We start from the raw sequence: 21,056 nt of genomic DNA, 5'->3' as shown, positions 1-21,056 counted from the left end.
ACCCTGCACGCCATCCCCCACCCCCGTAAAGACAGCGGAGAGAAACCTAAAAGCTAAGGAAAGTTGCTTGTCGCGTGCTCAGCCTGACCGAATCCGGTGGGAGTCGCCCCCAGGGAGCAGAGCTCGGATGGAAGCGCTCGCTGCCCACTTGCACTCAGGGGAAAGGAGTGGGAGCGGGTGCTCGGACGATCGCTTAGCGCTCCAGGGCTCTGACTCCCGGGTTTTGCCATCGGTTCAGAAGACAATTACAGAGCACCTACTGAGGACCCAGACCCACCGCAGGGGCGACTTTAGGGAAGTGCAAAAGCTAGAGACCCGACACAAGGCAGGAGGGAGTTTCCAGCTTCCTGATCCTCAGAGTTGGTATCTTTTTTCACCACTCCCCACCCCCGCCCGGGGTTTTCAGTTACTTCTTATTTTTCTGCAATGGTGCACAGAAGTCTGCATTCAGAATCCATGTGCCACCCAGGCTAGAGTGATGTGAAAGGACATCCAGAAAATCTGAAAAAAAAAGCCGGAGCAGGAAATCCCTTTAATTCTCCAGAATTGGTCACGTTGCACCCTGAGCCTACACTGGGCTAGAATGACAGGGTTAACAGGATCCACCAGAAGTGGTTATGGTCAAATTTTGGCTAGTTCATGGAATGTCACAGCAGAAGACGCCTGATTCCGTCACCACAGGAACCCTGCTGGCTTTTGTTTTCTGTCCCACCCGGCCGCCCTCCTCCTTGTTTCCCTGCTAAGGCTGCCCTTGCAGTTGGCCAGTTTTTCCAGACATTTCTCAAGATCCGAGGCACAATATGCGTCAAGTTGTCCAGAAAAGGACAAGAGGGCTCTAAGAAGTAGGAATGTGAGTGGAGGAAACTGGTCTGGCAGCACAAAGTCCGAAACTTGGGCCAGGATCTAGGGGCGAATCTATTAATGAGACAGAAGTGCAGAGCCCAACGTGGAGTTTCCATCCCCCCACCCCCACACACTTTTTTTTTTTTTTTTTTTGCCTAAAAACAGGAACAGACTGTCTTATCAAGGGACACCCCAGGAGGAAGGGTAAGTTCCCCCAGTCCCCAAGACAGAAGTTTACAATTTAATTAATACAATTTTTTTCCCAATATGTCTTTATCATATCCAATGATCACATCACCAGATGAATACATGCACCTGCATTTTCTTGGTCCACGTGGACATCAGCTCCATGTACAGTGGGGGAGTGTTTGTTTTTCCCATAGCAACCGTGTAGTGAGTCTGGAACAAGACCCCTGACATCAACTCCCGGCTCTATTCTAACTAGCAGAGTGATCTCCAAAGCAACATTTTACCTCTCTGTTCTTTTTCGAGCTCACAGGTGATAAAGAGGTCACTTGCCCCCCAGGGGTTTGTTGAAAGCACAGAGCTGTACGTGTGCACATGTACAAACCCACCTTGCAGACACCTACTAGCTCAACAATTTACTTCCTCTTATTTGCTTCTTTTCCCCCTTGCATGCTAGAGAAGATAGTGAAACTAGTTATTCTCAGTCATTCATTGCACTTGAAGCAGGAAGACCCCTTACCAAAAATAACATCTCCCCAGGGCACTCCTAGGAACCTAGTGGCAAAAAAAAAAAAAAAAGCATTTATAAACAAGCGATCACTCTTCTAGCAGAAAGAATAGAGAGTTCAAAATGTGCTCAGGTTGCTGAGCACCATGCAAATCGGCTGTTTCCATTACCCGGGGGTATTTCTCTCTGGTATTAATAATGTGTGAACTCCCCCAATCTCTCTACCCCCTTGCTCCAGTCCATCCCTGGACTGGACAGCTTTCCGTACCAAACAGCTTTCTGTGCTCATTGCAAACCAAAGGCGTTAATGAAAGTGATGAAGTTGTCATAACTGAACTGCTGGATCCTGTCGCTAAACACCACCAGCAGCCTGTAATCCCTAAGACGAAGAGAGAAAACAAATAGCAGCTCATTGGTGCTTAGCCAGTAGTGCTCCCTTACAAATAATGACGTTTCCCACCCTCCTCCGCCCCCAGAGATTTAAACGACTTGGTTCAAGCTGCTCATGATAATAGATGAGACTCCAGAGTTCCCTCAAGGTTCATTATGTTCCCTTTGCTCTTCCCTACAATTTCCATCAGGAGGGGAGATGCTGCTGAGATGAATACATTAAAGTTCAAGCTCTCCGGGGTTTATTTTGATAACAGCTTCCAAGGCAGAAACAAGCTACTAGGAGGAAGGACTGGTCTTATTTGTTTTAGATTCCAGGATTGACTGGGTCTTTCTACTCACAGAATCCCTGGGTGATAAAATCGGAAAGGAGCCAGGCAGGGAGAAATGTCATTCCAAAAATCAATCGCAAATGAAAAAAAAAAAAAGAAAGATCAATGCCAACTGAAAGATGTTTGAGAACTGCAGAACATGCTTGATCCTCATTCATTCAAATCTCGCTATTCAGATCCCTCCCGGGTCAGAGGGACTTTTGAGGGGACGTGAAGGTCCCTCGAACTGCCGTCACTTCTCAAGGACACCACACGGAACAGAGGTTTGAGTGGTATCATTTCCAACCACCTCCTCCCGGATAAATGTCTCTGCGGGCGTTTCTAGCCAACCGCCCCCATCCACCTGTAACGAAGGTCCCGCTTCTGCTCATCGTCCCTCACAGACCATATACTGCTTTTCATGCCACCGGAGTCGGCACAGCTTTGCAGATTTTAATGGCAGCCACACAACATTTTAAAAGATCTGCTGAAATGTGCAAGACCAGTTTGGGTTTTACTAGCACTGAAATTGAGTTCGATACAGAGGTAACTTCCTTTAACTATATGGGTATAAACATTTCTAGGCGGGGACTCCCGGGCAGGAAGTCCCTCTAAAGAGAAGCCGGAGGGTTTGGGTGCAGACGATTTCTGAACGTCAAATGAAAACCCAGCACCAGTACTTCTAAGCTGTGCCAACTTAGACAAGTTGCCTAGCCTCTCTGTGCCGCAGCTGGCTCTCACAGACAGTAACGGGATTGCTCGACCTTGCTCAATAGATCCATGTGGAATCGGTAAGTGAGGAGGTGAACGAGTGATTGACATAAAGATCGCAGATTGCTCCAAAGATTCGACCTTGTATCAGCCGAAAATCTAAGTGCCAATTAAAGGATGAGCCCATAGGGAAGAATAGAGTCACTTTATATTAGGCGGAGGGGAGAAAAGGGAGGGGAAGGGAGGTGGGGAAGGAATGACAGGGGAGTGAAACAGACCTTGTGACCTCGCGGACATGTGTCACTACATGACCCATGAGACCCTCCAACCTGTACGATCAGAAGAATGAGAGATCACCCTCCATTTATGTCGGATCTATCAAAATATATAAATGCATTCTACTGTCATGCAGGACTAATGAGAACAAATGAAATTTAAAAACCTGTTTTAAAAAAAGGATGAGCCCAAACCACCAGGTCCCCACAGATCCTGGGTCTGGAAAGGTGGGCAGAGGGAAGGACCCGGATGGGCTTAGCTCTGCAAAGGTGAGTCCAGGGGCTTCAGGCCCAGGGACCGAGAGGACCGAATCCTTTGCCTAACGCAAGAGGAGCTGGGAGGCCTTGAGCGGCCAGCGACGGCCAGCCCGAGGCGGGTACAGGGGCGCTCAGGAGCAGGGCCGAGCCCTCACCTGCCGCAGTGAGGGACACGCAGTGCCTCTCCAGCGGCCCTGGCCTGGGTGAGGACACCGCCGCCCGCCCTGGGGTCCACACGAGGACCAGCGTGAAGGAGCCACGTCAGGTGGGCAAAGGCAGTGGCCCCCGAGTCCTCAGACACCCAAGACGGCCGTGGTTCCGGACGGGGAAGTCACAAAGGCTGGGCTGTTTTGCATAGCCTTAACCTGGTGGCCTTAACCTGGTGGCCTTAACCTGGTGGCCTTAACCTGGTGGCCTCTCCATGACATTCTGTCCGAAAGGACCTGTGCCGTTCAGCTGGGAAGTCACATCACAACCAACGCAAGAAAGACCACCACAGCCCCCGCCTGCTCAGAGAAGTCCTACAGGTCCCCCAGTCACCCCCTTGCAAGGCTGAGCCATTTGGGGGGCCTGCCACATGGGCCACCTCCATCTCTTCCCAGCCTGGCCGGCTCCGCCTTGCTGGCCTGGTCAACAGGACAGTCTCTCTGCCATGGAACCCGAGGCCCAGGGGACTCACACACAGGAATGTGTGGGGGACTCAGGTCACCCCGGAACCTTGAGTCCAGACCCCGAGGTTGTTCAGACCTGATTAGAAAAGGGGCACATCCGCTGAGCCCCAAGGGACGAGAGGAGGGAGGGAAAGATGGGCCAGAGGACTTGGGGGTCACTGTGGGGCAGCAGAAGCCGGTACGAGGCCCTAATCAGGGAGAAACCAAATCACATGGGCCTTTTCACATACGTCTTCTGGCTGGGGAGCAGGACCAGTCGGAGGGTGGACAGATGAATAAGGGGGACCCTGGGGTCTCGGGTAGCAATCCAGGAGTAGGATGAGGTGGCCCCATAGGCAGGCCGGCACATCACACAGGTCTGGGGTGATTTGTAGGCCCCTAAACAATAGTGAGTACAAGAGGAAACCCCCTTCCTTCTCTCCAGAACCCCCAGAACCAGTCTCTGTCACATCTCTTTCTGGAAGATTCCCACAACCTGCCAATGCCTCATCCTACTTCTAAACCCTCCCTCCTTCCATCCACCAGATGCTCCCTTGTCCCTGCTCAAGAACATTCAATAGCTCCCCATTGCCTCCCAAATTATCTTCCAACTCCTCCACGCACACTGCTGTGTTCCACCTCTCTTCCCCTGACCCCTGGCACGTGAGTTCACAGTCTCACTCGTTCCACAGAGATGGACTACCAGGAGTGTGCTACCTGAAGGAATCACTCCTCTGCCAAGATACGGGAACATCCTGGGAGGTTTAGAACTACATTGAAGCACTCTTCCAAATAAGCCGTTTCTTCTATTAGAAGATGAAAATAATAAACAACCTTTGTTAAGAACTTAAGTCGTGTCCATTATCACATTAAACACTTAATCTCATCAAATCTTCCCCAAATGCCTGTGATCATGGTGGTTGGTCTGGTTTTAACTATTTGAAAAAAAAAAAAAAAAATTCAAGTCATTTGTGGAAAAAGGAACAGAATTCTTAGGATTTGAACCCAGGCCCTCTGATCCCCATAAGCCCTGTCCTCTGAGTGTCCTTGTGCTCTGGGTCATGGGGCTGCTGAATCAAACAAGATAGCATTGCCATGTTTAAGCCTGCAAAGAAAATAATTAGGATTCTCTCTCCAAATGGCCTCCCAGGTCCCCCTCAACGAGCTCGGGCCACACGGGCCAAGCCAACGCCAGGCCTGGGAGCTTTGCTCCGTCTCCTTTGCCTAGAATCCTGTCCTTCAAGGATTCCTTGGTTCCACACCAGGCAAATCTCTGCCCAGACACTGCCCTTGGCAGCTGCCTGGGAGAGAAGCCACTGAGCCACTTCTAAGCCATAGTACAAATCTGTCAAAGCTTCTTTTCTGAGGGTCCTCTCTCTTTCCTATACTATCCGCTCTTCTCCCTTCCTCTCCTCTTGCTTCTATCTCTCCTTTAGTCCTTGAAGCAAAAAATGTTCCTCTCTTCTTCTCCAGATTCTCCTTCTTATTAAAAGAAGAAGAAGAAGAAAGTCCTATTAGTCATTTACACCTTAGTGTGAATTTTTGATTTTTGGTGGGATCAACTTTCCCAGAAAGGTGTGAATTTTAAATCCTATGTTTGCTTATAAAATAGTAAGTTTTACCCTTCTTCAAAGAATTCCATGCATCAGGATTATTTGGTGTGTGTGCATGTGTGAGAGAGAGAGAGAGAGGAGATGCGTTGGGGCCACAGGTTTTTCTTTAAACCTGGGAATCATCCAGGCAGAACTTGTGGAAGTGGAGAGATTTCAGGGCTGTGATGTAGTTGAGAGGCAAGAACGTGGACAGCACAATGAGAAAGGCCTCCATCTGAACCCCACCCCTAACGTTGCCTGTGACCTTGGATAAGTGCCGGCCCCTCCCTGGACACAGGGTCTCCCCTTGAAGGTGAGGGAATCAAGGTCAGCGAGAGGGTTCCATAAATACGATCCCGAGACACCAGGAAGGGCGCGCCACATGGCCTGCATGGAGGTCAGGCCTAGGGTCCCCATGCCTGGGCCTGAAGGCACCCCACGCACTCCCAGGGCCCTATCCGCACATAATTGCTTCCGGAAGGAACAGAGCCCAGAATTTGGCAGGAGACCACAAAATGTCCTGGAATCCTGACCACTGGGCCAGAGCCACAGACTCGGGGCCAGTTTTGAAGGCTTTAAGACCTAATTGGGGATTGGAACGGCGCCAAACCCAAAGCCCTCCTGTCCCTGTAAACCAGCAAAGGTCACCCTCTGACTTGCTACCCCACGACCTTCTGCGGATCTGTCTCCAAACCAGACCTCAGTCCTCTGCAGCCCCTGCAGTTACCATTGGAGGGTGAGGACATTCGCCCCCTCCCCCGCCCCCGGGGGGTTCCTCTGTTACACTGACCTCCGTTGCTCCATCCATCATTTATTTAGCAAATATTCTCTGGGACCTGATCGTGGGAGCCAGGCATAGCCCTTAACTTCACAGAACAACATTCTAATCAGGGCCTGGGGGGATCTGGCAGTGAATTGGTTGTTTAATTCAACTTGTGCTACGGGCCCAAAGGATATAGATATCCTAGAACAGGACACTTCACAATTGGGTGCGAGTTCTGGAGGGCTTCTGGGAGGAGGTAACATTTAAGCTGAGCCAAAGAATGAGCAGGAAGTGTTCAGACACTGCCTCCTCCGTGGACAATTGGAGGGGGGGCAGAAGAGCAAGAAGGGACAGCAGGGGACAGTGCTGTGAGACAAGGAGACAAGCCTGAGACAGGCCAGAGCCTGCAGGACCCTGGAGGTCACAGGAAGGGCTTTGTCCTGAGAGCAGCAGGGAACCCTGCATGCGCATTAAGCAGGGAGGTGACCTGGTCAGGCTGACCTTTCCAAAGAGGATTCCGGCTGTGCTCTGGATAATGACCTTTCCCTCTCTTTCATGCAGGCCTGGGGAGGGGGTGGGGGCTGGATTTTTCTGGAATACTTTCTATAAATAGAAATGAGAGGAAACAAATAAATGATAGCTCTGTGCATCCAGGCCTTAATTTTTCTAAACAAACAAAAACGCCAAGCAACAGCCGACCAAAGCGCCCCTGTACTCCTCCCCGGAAGAGCCTGGGTCAGCGTGCACTCTGCAGATAGAGACCACATGCAAATGGTGACTTGGTGGGCTAACTGGCCAGGGACAAAGTTCTCCAGGGTCACCCTGGGGCCCCAGGCAGGACTGCCAGCATCTGCACGCTCCCCTCTGCAGGCTGTCCTAGGTGGACCTAGAGCGTGCAATGAATTGATCTGGAAGCTTCCCCGGCTGAACCCTTGCTCAAGAAGTGGTGCTACATCTAACTGCCTGCTCCGGACCGTCCGTGACCCTTCCGATTACGCTTAGAGCTAACAGATGCGCCGGAGAGAGAGTCATTGCCCAAGACCGTGGAATTACCACCCAGACGTCCTGGGCAGTTTGGCCCATGAGGCTTCAGCTGCTGGTCATGAGTTACAGGCCGGACGCATCCCCTCCCCGGGGCGGTTTTCTCCCATCTGGACTCCTGTGGTTGTCCATCACTAGCCCTGAAACTAAGAAGGGTTGGCCAATCAGATTGCGCTTCTGAACTGAATGACAGGTCTCCCCACAGGGGCGGGACTTCTGTGGGAGGATCTGAGGCGCAGGGATAGGACCGCGCTCTTGGCCCCTGGAAACGACACACCCCCAGCATCTCAAAGTCTCTGGGGATGGAGAGTCTGGGTATGGCTTCACGGGTTCGCCTTTAGGGTCTCGCCAGGCTGCAGGCGTGTGTCAGCCGGGGCCTTGGTCTCACCTGAGGCTTGACTGGGGAAGAATCCTCCTCCAAGCTGACGCGGCTGCTGCCAATCAAACGTGGCCTGTTCGGTTCAGGGCTTTGGATTCTCGCCAACTATTGGCTGGAGGCCGATTTTCAGCACCTAGAAGTCGAACGGGTTCTTTACCACCTGGGCCTCACCAAAGCATCGCCAGATGTATTTATTATGCGCGTGAACTTGACCATTCGCAGGTGGAGACTCCGGTCTGCACGCTGCCTGGAGTTCTCCCGGGCAAAACAAACCTCTCACTCCTGGGCTCCCTCGCCCAGCGCACGGGATCCTGCCACAGCTGGGATCCCACGTGGGATCCTGAGCTCTGCACGTCTGATTCTCTCATTTTCTTGTGACAACCCTGGAGAGCTTTGGTGTCCTGAGCTCCCATGTCTAGACTCCCACCCCCCCCCCCAGCAGCCCTCCCTAGACCCCCCCTCCTGCCTGTTTCCCCTAAGGACGGGCAAACTATCTCACGCTCTGTGACCACAGAGCTGCAGTTCCCTTCCGCATCCCGCTGATACCCGCCGCGTTAAAACCACTGTTTCCAAAAACCACTGTTTCCGTGCGGCTTGGTTCCGGGTGAGCCCTTTGGCTGCTTTCCCCAGTCACTTCCCTCTCCCCCTTTCCATTGCTATTATTAGATCTCTCTCTCTCTCTCTCTCTCTCTCTCTCTCTCTCTCTCTCTCTCTCTCTCTCTCTCTTTTTCCTTTACCTCTGTCGCTGAGCAATGTAAGCGCTCCGGAAACTTCTGAGCAAACGTGGATGTCACCGTCACTTAGAGAAATGAGCCCGTCTGTCCTCCCAGCGGCATGGGAGGCTGAGGCAGGAGGATCTCGAGTTCAAAGCCAGCCTCAGCAACTTAGTGAGGCCCTAAGCAACTCAGTGAGACCCTGTCTCTAAACAAAATACAAAAAAGAACTGGGGATGTTGCTCAGTGGTTAAGCACCCCTGGTACAAAAAAAAAAAAAAGAAAAAAGAAAAAGAAAAGAAAAAAAAAATGAGCCCACAGTTTAGCAGAAACAGCCCCACAGGTGCCCAGAATCCAGCCTGGAAACACACTGACTCTCTCAACTCTGTTTCGGGGTATCTCCAGTGACTTTCTGATGATTCAATTTAATTTGGTTTCCTTAAAGATCACTGGATGGCAAGAAGGAAAACAGTGGGTCAGCACCTTTTGTCCTGAGACCTGAGGCCCATCAACGAGGAGCATGAACGTCAGGGTCAGCTGCATTTTTAAATAAAAGGCCAAGAGAGAGGGAAAATAATCCCAAGAGTGAGTCGCAAACATTGGTAAGTTTTAAGTGCTGTTTTATGAAACAGTTGTCCTTGTGTGTGTGTGTGTGTGTGAGAGAGAGAGAGAGAGAGAGAGAGAGAGAGAGAGGCGTTTACTGGGTTTGATCAGAGGTTCCCGAGTCCCCAAGCCTGGTGACACATCCACAAACATTCTGGCCACAGCAAAGGTACAAGAAGACGTCAGCTCCACCCAAGTGACCCACAGAACTGAGTTCCTACACCAGAGGTCTGTGTCCGACCCGTGCTGGCTCCAGCCAGGATGTGACCAGCCCCTGTAAAGCAACGGCTTGAGAACAAGCCTCCTTCTGCCCCCTCCCCCCCATGACCTGGAAATGGAGGCTGGAGCCACAAAGACCCATGCAGGTGGCTCCAGGTGATGTCACTCCGGGACCTCTGGGCAGACAGCAAACACTTTGGAAAGCTGGCTTGGAGAGACAGGTAGGTCCCTCGCGGCCGGCGGGCTCCTTGAAAGACCCAGGGGACGTTGCACAGTGTGTGTGGCCACGGCCCTCAGCCTGTTTGGACTTGTGCTTTCTTGACCTTGGAGTGAGGGGTCAGCGGGCTGGGAGGCAGCGGGGCTGGGGACCGTCCCTCTCTCTCCTTGTTCTTTTTCTGCGTTATTTTATTCACCAGGAGGCAGCTCTGACCTCGTAATGGCACGTGACTTAGAATTCATATAAAAGGTAGCGGTCGACCAGCTCATGACCTTGGAAACCCGTGTCTCCTGGCCAGGAAATGGAAGCGGTGCGCTGGGGCCCGGCCAACTGCCCACGAGGCTGGACGGACAAGACAGGAGCTCAGATGACCCGATGGTGTGGGGTCTGCTGGAGACGTCCTGGGGATGCGGAGGGACTGTGTCGCCCAGCAGTCCTGCCCCAGAGCCTCCTCGAGGGCAGGGCTGCGGGCAGCTGGCTGTCCTGGGAACCCTGCTTCTCCACCCTCCCTCCCATGCGGGCTCCAGCTCAGAACTGTCTAGAGGCCCAGAAGGGCCCAGGGGAGCAGCGGCCGTCACACTCTGAGAGTGGCCATTGGTGAGAAGCGGGCAGAGGCAGCTGGACACAGGGGACAACGGCTTCCATTTTGTCCTCTTTCTTCCCTGCATGGGATGCAGCTGTCCCCACCCTGCTGACCAGCAGGGATGTCAAGCCAGCTCCAGACACCTGACCACAAATTCACAGAGGCAGCAGCCACACAGAACCACACAGCCCCGTCACCGCTAGCAGGACACACCAAGCTCCCAGGGTCCCCGGCAAGCTCCGACTCGTCACTTGGTGACTTCTCTTGGTCCTCAGGTCCCTTCATAGGCCTTCATTCCCAGCTTCTCCCGCACAGGTCCTTTCTGGCTGGTGAACAGGGTACTTATTCTGTGATACTTGGCCATGTGTCTCTGCTTTCTTGAAGGCTCCTCATGGACACACCCATTCGGCCCTGCCAGCCGCGAAGGTAGCAGGTACTCGGTGATGGGAATGGTCATCTGGAACTAGCCCCCGAAGACCTGAAGGCTTGGGTAGGGCGTGTAGAGTAAATCCTGGGACAATAGGGAGCCATTGAAGGCATTAAGCAGGTACTGGGCATGACCATATTTTTGTTTTCTGAACAACTACTGTGAACAGAACGGGCTTGTGGGGTAGGAGGAACAGAGAGACTGCGGGGAGGCCAGCAAAGCGTGTCACACATGTCCCCACGTGTTTATTTTCATCCGTATAGAGGGAGCAGTTGCTCAATGCAAGTTAAACTTTAACCCTGGCATGAAAGGTCATCCATCATTTGTTGAGCAAATATTTACTATTTCTGGAGCATAGGTCCTCTTTTCTTATTCAGGATCCAGCGTGAAAGCCAGAACTGAACAATTTCCCAAATGGGGCCGGCGATGTGGCTCAGGGGTCGAGCATTTTCCTGGCACGCGCGCGAGACCCGGGGTTCCACCCCCAACACCTCAAAAAGAAACAGAAGGAGGAACAAAAGCAGGACTTTCCCATGACCAGGTGGATCAGATCAGCCCAAGGAACCAGAGGAGCAACACGGAGCAGCCGGAGAAGAGGAGGCACATTCGACAGCCATGGCAGAGCCCGGGGCCCCGGGGACCGGTGTCTGTTCAACAGTGAGATGGTTCGAAAGAGGAAAATAGAGCAGTAGAGTCCCCGCCCCCATTTCCACACCTGGTCAACCTTCTGAAGAGCAGGTGCGCGCACCGATTCCCAGAGCGGTTATCTGAGGTCATGACCTGATATGACACTATCACCCTGAATAAAGCCTAGAAGAAGCACCTCATTTCCCCTTGTCTGCTAGGAAAAGAGAGAAACGAGAGACAATGAAGAAATGAAAGAGAGCCGGGTGCGGTGGTGCAAGCCTGTAATCCCAGTCACTAGGGAGGCTGAGGCAGGAGGATCAGGAGGTGGAGGCCAGCTTGGGCAACTTGGTGAGGCCCTGAGCAGTCCATAAGACCCTGTCTCAAAACAAATCAGTAAATGCAAAGGGCTGGGGATGTGGCTCAGTGGTTAGGCACCCCAGGATTCAATCTCTGCTACCTGCCCTCCAAAAAGAGAGAGAGAGAGAAAGAAAAAAAAAGAAAAGAAATGACAAGACACAGTGGCCTTGAGCCCCATTCTTTGGAAAGTCTGCTTTCAGATCAAGATTGAATATCAAAATCTGCTTGAGAAAAGGGTTTCCCAGAAACCCACAGGGGTGTCCTGACATAAGCGAGCAGCGGAGAAAGGCCAGGGGTTACCCGACAGCTGCCCCAAGCAAAGCCATTTTCATTTCTTCTGAAATTCAGGGAACTGTCTTGATTCCCATCTCCTGAGGAGGAAGTGAAAGTCGTGCTCATGGTCCGGGGGGCCCTGGGGTCCCCCAAGTGGATGCCCTAAGATCGCGACTTCGGGGAGAAGCTGGCGGGGGCCTCGCGGGTTCTGAGGAAGTGCAGATCCGGGGGGACCAGGCAGCAGGCAGAAAGGCCACCGGGCTTCCGATGCGGGGGCTCTGGTTTCTTGGATAGGAACCTCCTCCCTCTCTCTCCTCTCTCCACCATGACCTTTCTAGCACCTTCCATCCTCTCCTGCGGACACTGCCGTCTCCATCTTGGCTCCACGGTTCTGACTACTGTTGCCCAGCATCAGCCCTGGATCAGGCTCTGTCCCCAGGCTGAGGACACTGGGGTACCAGAAGAGCCAAGAGCTCTGGCCCTGAAGAACTCTTGTTCTCACAGGAGACAGGGAGAGCCAGAGAATAAATAGCTCAGACACCTGAGCTTGTTAAAAAAAAAGAAAAATGCTATAAAGAAAGTAAATGGCAATTTGGAGAGAGAGAGGGATTGAGATTCCTGTTGGCTGCGTGCTCAGGGAAGGGCTCTCTGAGAACTGAGATCTGGGGAGATGCCAAAGGAGAAGTCAGGAGAAGAGCGTTCTAGGCAAAGAGAAAAGCCAGGGCCAAGGGCCAGGGGCAGGAAGGAGTTTGAAGTTGGGGGATGGGCAGGAGGACATCCAATAAGGTCAGAGAGTGGGCAGAAACCAGATCACACAGGGTCTTACAGAAGCCGTGAAGAGCAGTGGTAGCCACAGAGAGCTCTGTCCATGTGTGAGACGTCTGTATTAGCACAGTCATCGTCTTGCCTGAAATCTTTAAATAATTAGAATGTCTCTGGTTGTAAAGTTGAACACACATCTCTATATATAGATTACTGTAAACACTTTTTAAGTGCTTACAGAATTCCTCCTGGGCCTCATAAACTCTAAATTTTAGAACTGGTCTCTGAGGATCATCTATTTTTAATGTCATTTAATATTTGATGATTAAAATTTTTATTTGATTCTAGAAGTGATTAAATCTGGATCTACTGAAAATAATTTGGGTATGAGTAATGAAGACTCAACTAATTGGCACATACTATAAAGTCTATTTGTTGAGTTTTAGTTGACTGAAAAGTTAAATGGTGTCAGCTTCAGGCAAGGTTTGATCCAGCTGCTTGACAATGATGCCAAGGGCTTGTTTTTTCCACTCTGCGTTCTGATGTCTGTAGTGTAGGCTTCCTCCTACAGCTGGCTCTCTGTCACTACAGGACGGCTGTCTGCTCATGACTGTGAATATCTTCCTTGTTAATACCTACAGAAAGAGTCACAGTCTATTTCAAGTGAACCAGCCAGCATCCCAAGATTACACTCGAACCGTGAGCCAATCACCACGGCTGGGGAAATACAAGGACATCACTGGCTTAGCTTCAATTTCCCGAGCGCTGGCTCTGAGCCTGGGCCTGAAGATCTTAGCAAGCTCGGCACACAATGATTTCTTCTTTGCTTATTAAGTGGAGAACTTTCCCATTTCACATTAAGTCATCCCTAGAGCGCCTGAAGGTGGAGCTGCTTTTTCTGATGGTGGACTCATATCAGGAAGAGAGAGGATGAACCCTCTAGGGTAAGAATCCGTCATGCCGCCAAGGTGAAATGAATGTCTGAATCAGACTCTCCCATCACGCGTCCAAACTGAACCCTCCCACACGTGAATCTCACGGAGTTACCCTTCGCTGAGAGGACTCAGAGGAGTCCACTCGTACTACCAGTGGCCACCAGGAAGGGGGACGGTGCCATGACACACCAACAGCTGTGCAGGGTATCCCCCAATCTCACTGACTTGCCACACAACGATTTGTCATGGAGTCCAGAGCCCTGTGGGCTGGAGGGCACCCTGCTCCACACTGTCATTCAGGTCCCAGGCTCCTCCGAGCTGATGGCTCTGTCCTCTGCAAGGACCCTGGGGATGGTCACATTTCCTCATCTGGTGAACTGAGTCACGGCCCTGGTCATGAGATCTGCACCCATAATTCTCGAGGGGAAGTGTCTGGTGACTCCTGGCGGACTGTGGCTCAGGAATAGGAGCTGCTCATTCCCCATCCACTAAAAGGATGGTGTCCATTCCCCACCCATCCCTTGGGGCTGAGTTAGGCCACGTGACGTGCAGGAGCAGGAGGCAGGGATGGCCGAGAGTCGGCTCTGAGTCTGGGTCTTCGGAGCCCGTCCTGACCTCACGTGCCCTTATGGACGCTGGAGGGTCCTGCCAGGCCAGCACGTTGGTACCAGGACAAAGATGAGAGGTCCCTGGAGCAGAGTGGCCCCGCCAGGCCTCCCCAGGCTTCCCAGCCTTGATGGGCTGCCGTCTGTCGCTGTGTAAGTCTCTCTGAGCCCAGCAGAGCCGCCAGCCAGCCCACCTCCACCCTCCTGGACATTCCAAGACCCGAGCAGATGCCTGAGCGGCAGATAGGACTGAACTCAGCACAGAACATGTTTTTTCCCTACACATACACGCCTCGGATGATTTAATTTGTAAATCAGGCATGGTGAGAAATGAATAATTAATAAGAGAACAGAAAATTACAGCAGCAGACCGTGACGAAAGTTAGGTGACTGTGCTTTCACAACCTGGGCGTATGATTATTTTTGCTTAAGTGGGGAACATTCACATTTCACTTAAAGGAAGCACTTCACAGCTTTCCTTTGGTAGATGCGAATCGCCAACATCACTTCTAACACTGGCTTCGAGGCCACTGTTAAAGAAATAAGGGTCAGTCGATCTGAAAGTGAGAAGGCCATTAAGGGAGTAACAGGAGGGTAGCCTATACAGCGTGGATACACCGGCTAAGGAACAACTCAGATCCCAGGTGGCTGGGAGCTGGGCGACACGGGATTTCATCATCCTGCTCAGAGTAGTGCAATTTTCAATTTCTGAGTTGTTCATCTCTTGAATTTCCCATGTAGTATTTGGGGGCTGTGGTTCACCACCACTAGCCGAAACTGGAAAGCAAAACTGAGAAGGGGACACCACTGTAAAACTGTAGTGGATTATGACGCAAAGTGAAAACCAAATACGTGTGAGTCCACACCGATCTATATGAGGTTGAGGATGTCACTCAGGGATCGAGGACCGGCTTAGCACATGCTACACCCTGGCTTCCATCCCCAGGGCCGTGGGAAATAGAAGGCGAAGTAGATATGCAAGAGAGGAGACAAATGTCCCAGGCAGAAGAATTCCACAAAAATGCCTGTGTGAATCTTCCGCCCTGCAGGAGGTGGGGCGCAGCTCCCCATTCCCCGTGCACAGCGACCCCCATCCACAGGGGAACCGTAGAGGGTGACAGACGGAAAAGGAACAGTACATGGCGAGCCCTGACCCGCCAGGTGATCCGGGTGAGCTCACGTTGTCACGGATGCCCCTGATGCGCACGGTGAGTTTGTCATTTTATCATGGTGGTCTCCCTGCTAAAAACCCACTCCGGGTTGTTGTGGGTTGGACTCAAGGGGTCAGGAGTGGAAGCCTTGGTCCCCAGTGCAGCCATGCAGGGAGGTGGGGCTCTGGGGGAGTGATTGGGTCATGAGGGCGCCAACCTCTTTAATGGATTAATTCACTGAGGGATTCGTAGCTGAATGAGCTATTGGCAGGTGGTGGAAGCAACAGGGGTGGGACCTGGTTGAAGGGCGTGGGTCCTGGGGTCATACCCTTGTGGACTATATCCTGTCCCTAGTCCCTTCTCCCCTCTCTTTGCTTCCCTGGAGTCCTGAGGTGCGTGGCTGTACCAGGCCCGCCCGCCTTGATGTTCTGCCTCACCTCGGATCCAGAGCAGGTGGAGGAGCCCACTGACCATGGACTGAGGCCTCTGAATTGTGAGCCAGAACGCATCTTTCCTGCCTTACGTTGTTCATCTCAGATCTTTTATCACAATGGCTAACACCAACGTAACCACAAGAAAAACACCAGATCAATCCCAGGGGAGGAGCATTCCCAGAGATCCCTGACCCGTACCCCTCGAAACAGGGTTGTCGGAAACAAAGAAAGTCTGAGAAATTGTCACGGCCTAAAGGAGTCCGAGGAGGCCTGCGAGGTAGGAGAATGTGGCCAACTCAGATGGGATTCCGGAATAGAAAAAGGACATGAGGCAAAAATCAAGGAAACCTGAGTGGAATATGGACTTTGGTTAGTGATAATGTATCCGCCTGGGTCCATTTCTTCTGGCAAATGGTTCATACTCATGCAGGACACGATAGACTTAAGAGGGGCAAGTGGGTGGTATGTTGCTGTGTTCATCAGCTTTTCGTCACTAGAACAAATACCTGAGGTAAGTCAGCTTATAAAGTGAAAAGGTTTGTTTGGACTCACACTTTGGGAGGTTTCAGTTCATACGCAGAAGAAGCCCACGACGGAGCAAAACCATCAGTTAATGGCCATGCAGTGAAAGAGGAAGGGCTGGGTCCCTTTTCTAAGGCACATCCCCAGTAGCCCAAGGACCTCCCTCTAGGCCCCGCCCCTGGCAGGCTCCGCCCCCTCCCCAAGTGCCACTCACTCTGGGGACCACGCCTTTACCTGGCGGGGAGCGTTTGCAGAACAGGCAAGATCCAACCTACAGCAGTTACCTTCTCCACGGGTTGTCCGAAATCCAAGTTCATCCTCAGACAAAAAGTTGACATTAAAAAAAAAAAAAAAAAAAATCCTAGAACCTGGGCCATCTTGAGGAAGCTGAAGTGTCACCTTTGAAGTCAGGGAGGGCCAGCGCAGGAGTCCAGCATGGCCTCCCAGGAGGGGGGCGCTTCACTCCCCAGCATTTCAACTTCCTCTTCTGTAAAATATTAATCAGGGCGTCCCGCCCACGGGACAGGTGCAGAGATACAAAGGAGCCCCGCCTGAGCCGCATGACTCCGGCAAACCCTCCAGAGGTCAGGACATCCAGCCTTGTGCGACCTCCTTCCACAGGGTGCTGTCTCATTCCATCGGAAAGCACGCACAGCCTGGGGTGTCTGGCTTGGGGACATCGCAGGGGACAGGGCCGGGGGACCCATCCAGGCCTTCCTCGTCATTAGTCGCGCTACTTCCATGGAGAAAGCTCTGCCTTGTCAACTCTTGGATTCCACTGAGCTCCGGTGCCCAGGGGCAGGGCAAGATGGACCCTTGAGTCCCTTATTTGCCAATTTTCAGAATAATGAGGTTACCTGTTCATATCCTTGGAAGGAGCCCGGGGAGTCTGGAGTGCTCAGTGCCCAGTATCCAGTGACACTGGGGTCATTACTTTTTAGATGCTCTGTGACAGCGGGAGTCTGGGGGTTGACTCCCGAGTCCTTCCCACAGAGTGCTTCGCTGGCCTCTCTGCTTCTGAGGTAAGAAGACCATCCCGTCCATTCTCTGCCCGGGGCCTGAAATTGGCCTTTTCTCCAAAGACCTCCGGTTCCTTTTACTGAGAAATTGTTCTTGGAGACCACTGTAGGGGTCATCGCTGGGCTGGCCACTGTCTCTAAGCATCCACTGCAACCGAATCTAGGAAGTAGGACCTCTTTAAAAGAGAGTCCAATCATGAGGTCACACCATTTCCAATTCAAATTGGGATGAAAGTCTTCATTGCCTAGACGATTTTTTTCATTTTTGTATCTTTTATGCTACAAACCTGGGTGGCTAGCATTAGTCTAAGAAGGACTGAAGTTTCCCACCCTGTATTGACATCCAGTCGCATTCAATCAAATTCCTAATAACATGGTTAATGACAATCGTTGAAGCGTTGTAATTTTTTTTTTTTTTTTGATTTGTAGATGAACACAATGCCTTTATTTATTTTTTAATTTATTTATCTTTTTCTCTGCGGTGCCGAGGATGGAACCCAGGGCCTCATGGGTGCTAGGAAAGCGCTCTACCACTGAGCCACGATCCCAGCCCCTAGTTTATTTTTAAAAATAAATTCGAGGGCCTTTTTCGCTTGCGTGTTTTCTCCTTAGGGTATTTCCTATTAAGGATGGAGTCTCGAAAAGTCACTTCTGTGTGGTTCAGTCATGAAGCCCAGACACAGTGAATGTGTGTTTTACTTTTGATTTTAAAGAATTGCTTTGCATTCCGACTTGACTTCCAGAATCGTCCAAATCCACAAAACAGGACGCGTCGGATATTAGTATTTTTAAACGTGTCATCCGCTCCTCTCAGACTTCTTTTGATTATGTGGAAAATCTTCGGTTACATCTACTAATGGAGAAAAATGAGACTCGGTATCATTCAGGCTTCGAGAAATGATTTTTTTATATATATCCTATGAAAAGGAAGAAGAAAAATAGTCTCGTTCCCCCGACGAGGCCGGCCTGTCAATCAAGGCTCGGGGCTCTTGCAGCCCTGCTGCGCCCAAACGGAAACCCAGCCCCATCGCGACGACTGAAACCTGAAATGTCAAGGCTTTCCCTCTGTCTGCGGCGTCCTGGAGACAAGGATGTTTTGCAGAAAGTCTTCATTCCCTTTGGAACTTTTTTTCCCCCTTAAAGCTTTTGTCATGAATGCACCAACGCAAAGCCAGCCTGTCACTTGCTTGCACAGATGCACCAGGGTTGAATTGGTGCCTTCTCTTACAGGCCTGGCGCTATCCTGGCCTTGACTTCCTTATGGAATCCGGTCGCCCTCTCCTCCTCACGGTGGGTCCTCTCTGTCCCACGGATGGCACCGCCCAGGGTCTCCTTCCCCCACAGCTGGCCCCAGTCCCTCCCTCCATCCTGTTCCCTATAGCCACCCAGGCGTCTTCCAAGAAAATCACACACCAGAGAGTCTCCGAGGTCTGTTTAGAAAAATGTCCAAACCATCAAAGCACAAAATCCAGACTCCTTAGCACGGTAGAGTCACCTGTTGCAATCTTGCCCCAGGCTCATTCTTGATGATTGACAGAAACTTCCTTTTCTGCTCTTTCTCAGAGCAGGCCAGGCATTTATTTCCATTCCTCTCTGTCTTTACACCTAGTGCTTCCCTCCCTGGAATGCCCTACGCCCCACATCTGTACCTACAGAACTCCTATTCATCCTACAAACCCCTGAGGTTTTTTTTTTTTTTTTTTTTTTTTTTTTTTTTTTTTTTGCAGTGCTGGGGATCGAACCCAGGGCCTTGTGCTTGCAAGGCAAGCACTCTACCAACTGAGCTATCTCCCCAACCCTACGAGTTTTAGGAGCCACCTGCCCTGTGAATTGTTCTCGTCTCTTCACCTCTAAACCCAGACAAACCCTTCCCTTCTCCAGGTTCCTGTTGCATTGTGGTCAGGATTTTTAAAATCTTCTATGCCTTCTATTAGGAACAATGGTCCACCAACACATTAAATAACCTACAGGAAGTGGACAGAGTCCTAGAAACAGCAAACTGTAAAAACTGACACAAGAAGATATAGAAAATCTGAATGGTCCCTGAACAAGGCAAGATATTGAATCAATCATCAGTAATTTCCCAACAAAGAAAAGCCAGGACCCTAGGACATCACTGGTGAATTCTACCAAACATTTAAAGAACTAACACCAATCCTTCCTAAATTCTTCTGAGGCAGAGAACAGGAAGGGACACTTCATGACTCATTCTTGAGGCCAGCATTGCCCTGAAACCAAAGCCAGACAGACAAGGTACATGCCCAATGACAGGAAGTGCATCTTGCTCATCCGTGGGTCTGCAGCACAGTGGAGACAATAGACACCTCTCTGTTCATGAGTAACTTAAAGAATAAACATGGACATATTCGCGTGAGAGGGAGTTGTCTAACGTGAAGAGATTGACATCCTAAATTAGTTTTGAATGATTATAAAAATCCATCAAAGGTCAGACATGGTAAGGACAGGTTGTACGTCTATGATCCCAGAGACCTGGGAGGCTGAGGCAGGAGTCTCACAGGCTGGAGGCCAGCCTCAGCAATGTAGTGAGACCCTGCCCCCAATTTAAAAAAAAAAAAAAAAAAAAGGAACGGAGGATACAGCCTAGTGCTAGCGTGCCCTGGGTTCAATCCCCATTACCAAAAGGAAAAAAATTCCATCAAGGAAAATCTTTTAGGAGACCTCTGTCTCCTTGGGAGACAGAGGAAGGAGATGGTTTCTTAGATTGGAACTGTGGTTTCAAAACCTGTTTACAGAGTTTTATACAATTTAACTATATAATGCATGACATCTTCCAAGCAAAAAGAATGGTTCTTCGTGATTCTTTTTCACAACAAGACAGGTTCTACACCTGGTGCTCCTGGACATTTATCTCTGCTCCTTTTGATTTTATCAAAAATGTTTTAATAGTCTTTGTAGCTACGCTAGACACCATGGAGACTGGTTGATAGGCTGCGGATAAATGTATTTCATTGGACGTTTCACTGGAAATACAGCAAGCAATATTCACGCCCACAGATTTACACACAAATGACATTTTGGAACACTGAGATTTGATTCTGGAATGCCAAAGGGTTATTTTCCACGGGCTGAGGCTTCGCAGAAATAGGCTTAAAGAGCCCCCACTGCTTGACTGCGTTCTTAACCTTGCTCAGAAAGTTAAAGCTATCATAATCAGATGCAGTTTCTCTCCCACCGGGGAGGGATCTGGTGCTTGGTAAGACTCAAGTTTCACTTAGCAAGGTGATGATTTGTCCTTGTTCTTGCAGCAATAGCTGCAGAGGTGAGAGGAGAACAGGCGGCCAGGAGCGTTCCCTGGAGATTTCTAGAGCATGGTGGGTAGTATAGTTACTCTGCAGCTGAATTACCCTTTAGGAAGAGCCTTGGTTTTTATTTGTTTTGTTTTGCTTTGTTTTTGTACTGGAGGTTGAATCTGGGATGCTCACCCACTGAGTCACATTCCCAGTCATTTTTAACATTTTTTTTTTTCATTTTTGAGACAGGGTCTTGCTAAGTTGCTTGGGGCCTAAGTTGCTGAGGCTGGCCTTGAACTTGTGATCCTCCTGCCTCAGCCTCCCAAGTTTCTGGGATGACAGGTGTGCACCACTCTCTACTTGGTGAACCTTGGTTTAGTCAGAGAGATTCTTTAATGAACTTCCCTGGGTTGGGGTTGGGAACAGGCTGGAGGGACAGGATTACTGGGAT

General features: G+C 50.8%; 1 protein-coding gene across 1 annotated transcript in view; it reads right to left on the bottom strand.

The window, feature by feature from the left end:
• The window catches only part of GRK3 (G protein-coupled receptor kinase 3), a 117,345-nt gene extending 109,310 nt beyond the window's left edge, over nt 1-8,035 (bottom strand). The window contains exon 1 of the mRNA XM_079151334.1: nt 7,917-8,035. The gene's annotated coding sequence lies outside the window, so the exon portion shown is untranslated. The remainder of the gene's footprint in view (nt 1-7,916) is intronic.
• Between the last annotated feature and the right edge of the window lie 13,021 nt (nt 8,036-21,056).

Source organism: Sciurus vulgaris, assembly GCF_902686455.1.
Source record: "Sciurus vulgaris genome assembly, chromosome: 8".
NCBI lineage: Eukaryota > Metazoa > Chordata > Mammalia > Rodentia > Sciuridae > Sciurus > Sciurus vulgaris.
Note: the sequence above shows the minus strand (reverse complement) of the source record. Positions and strands in the feature narration are given on the sequence as shown.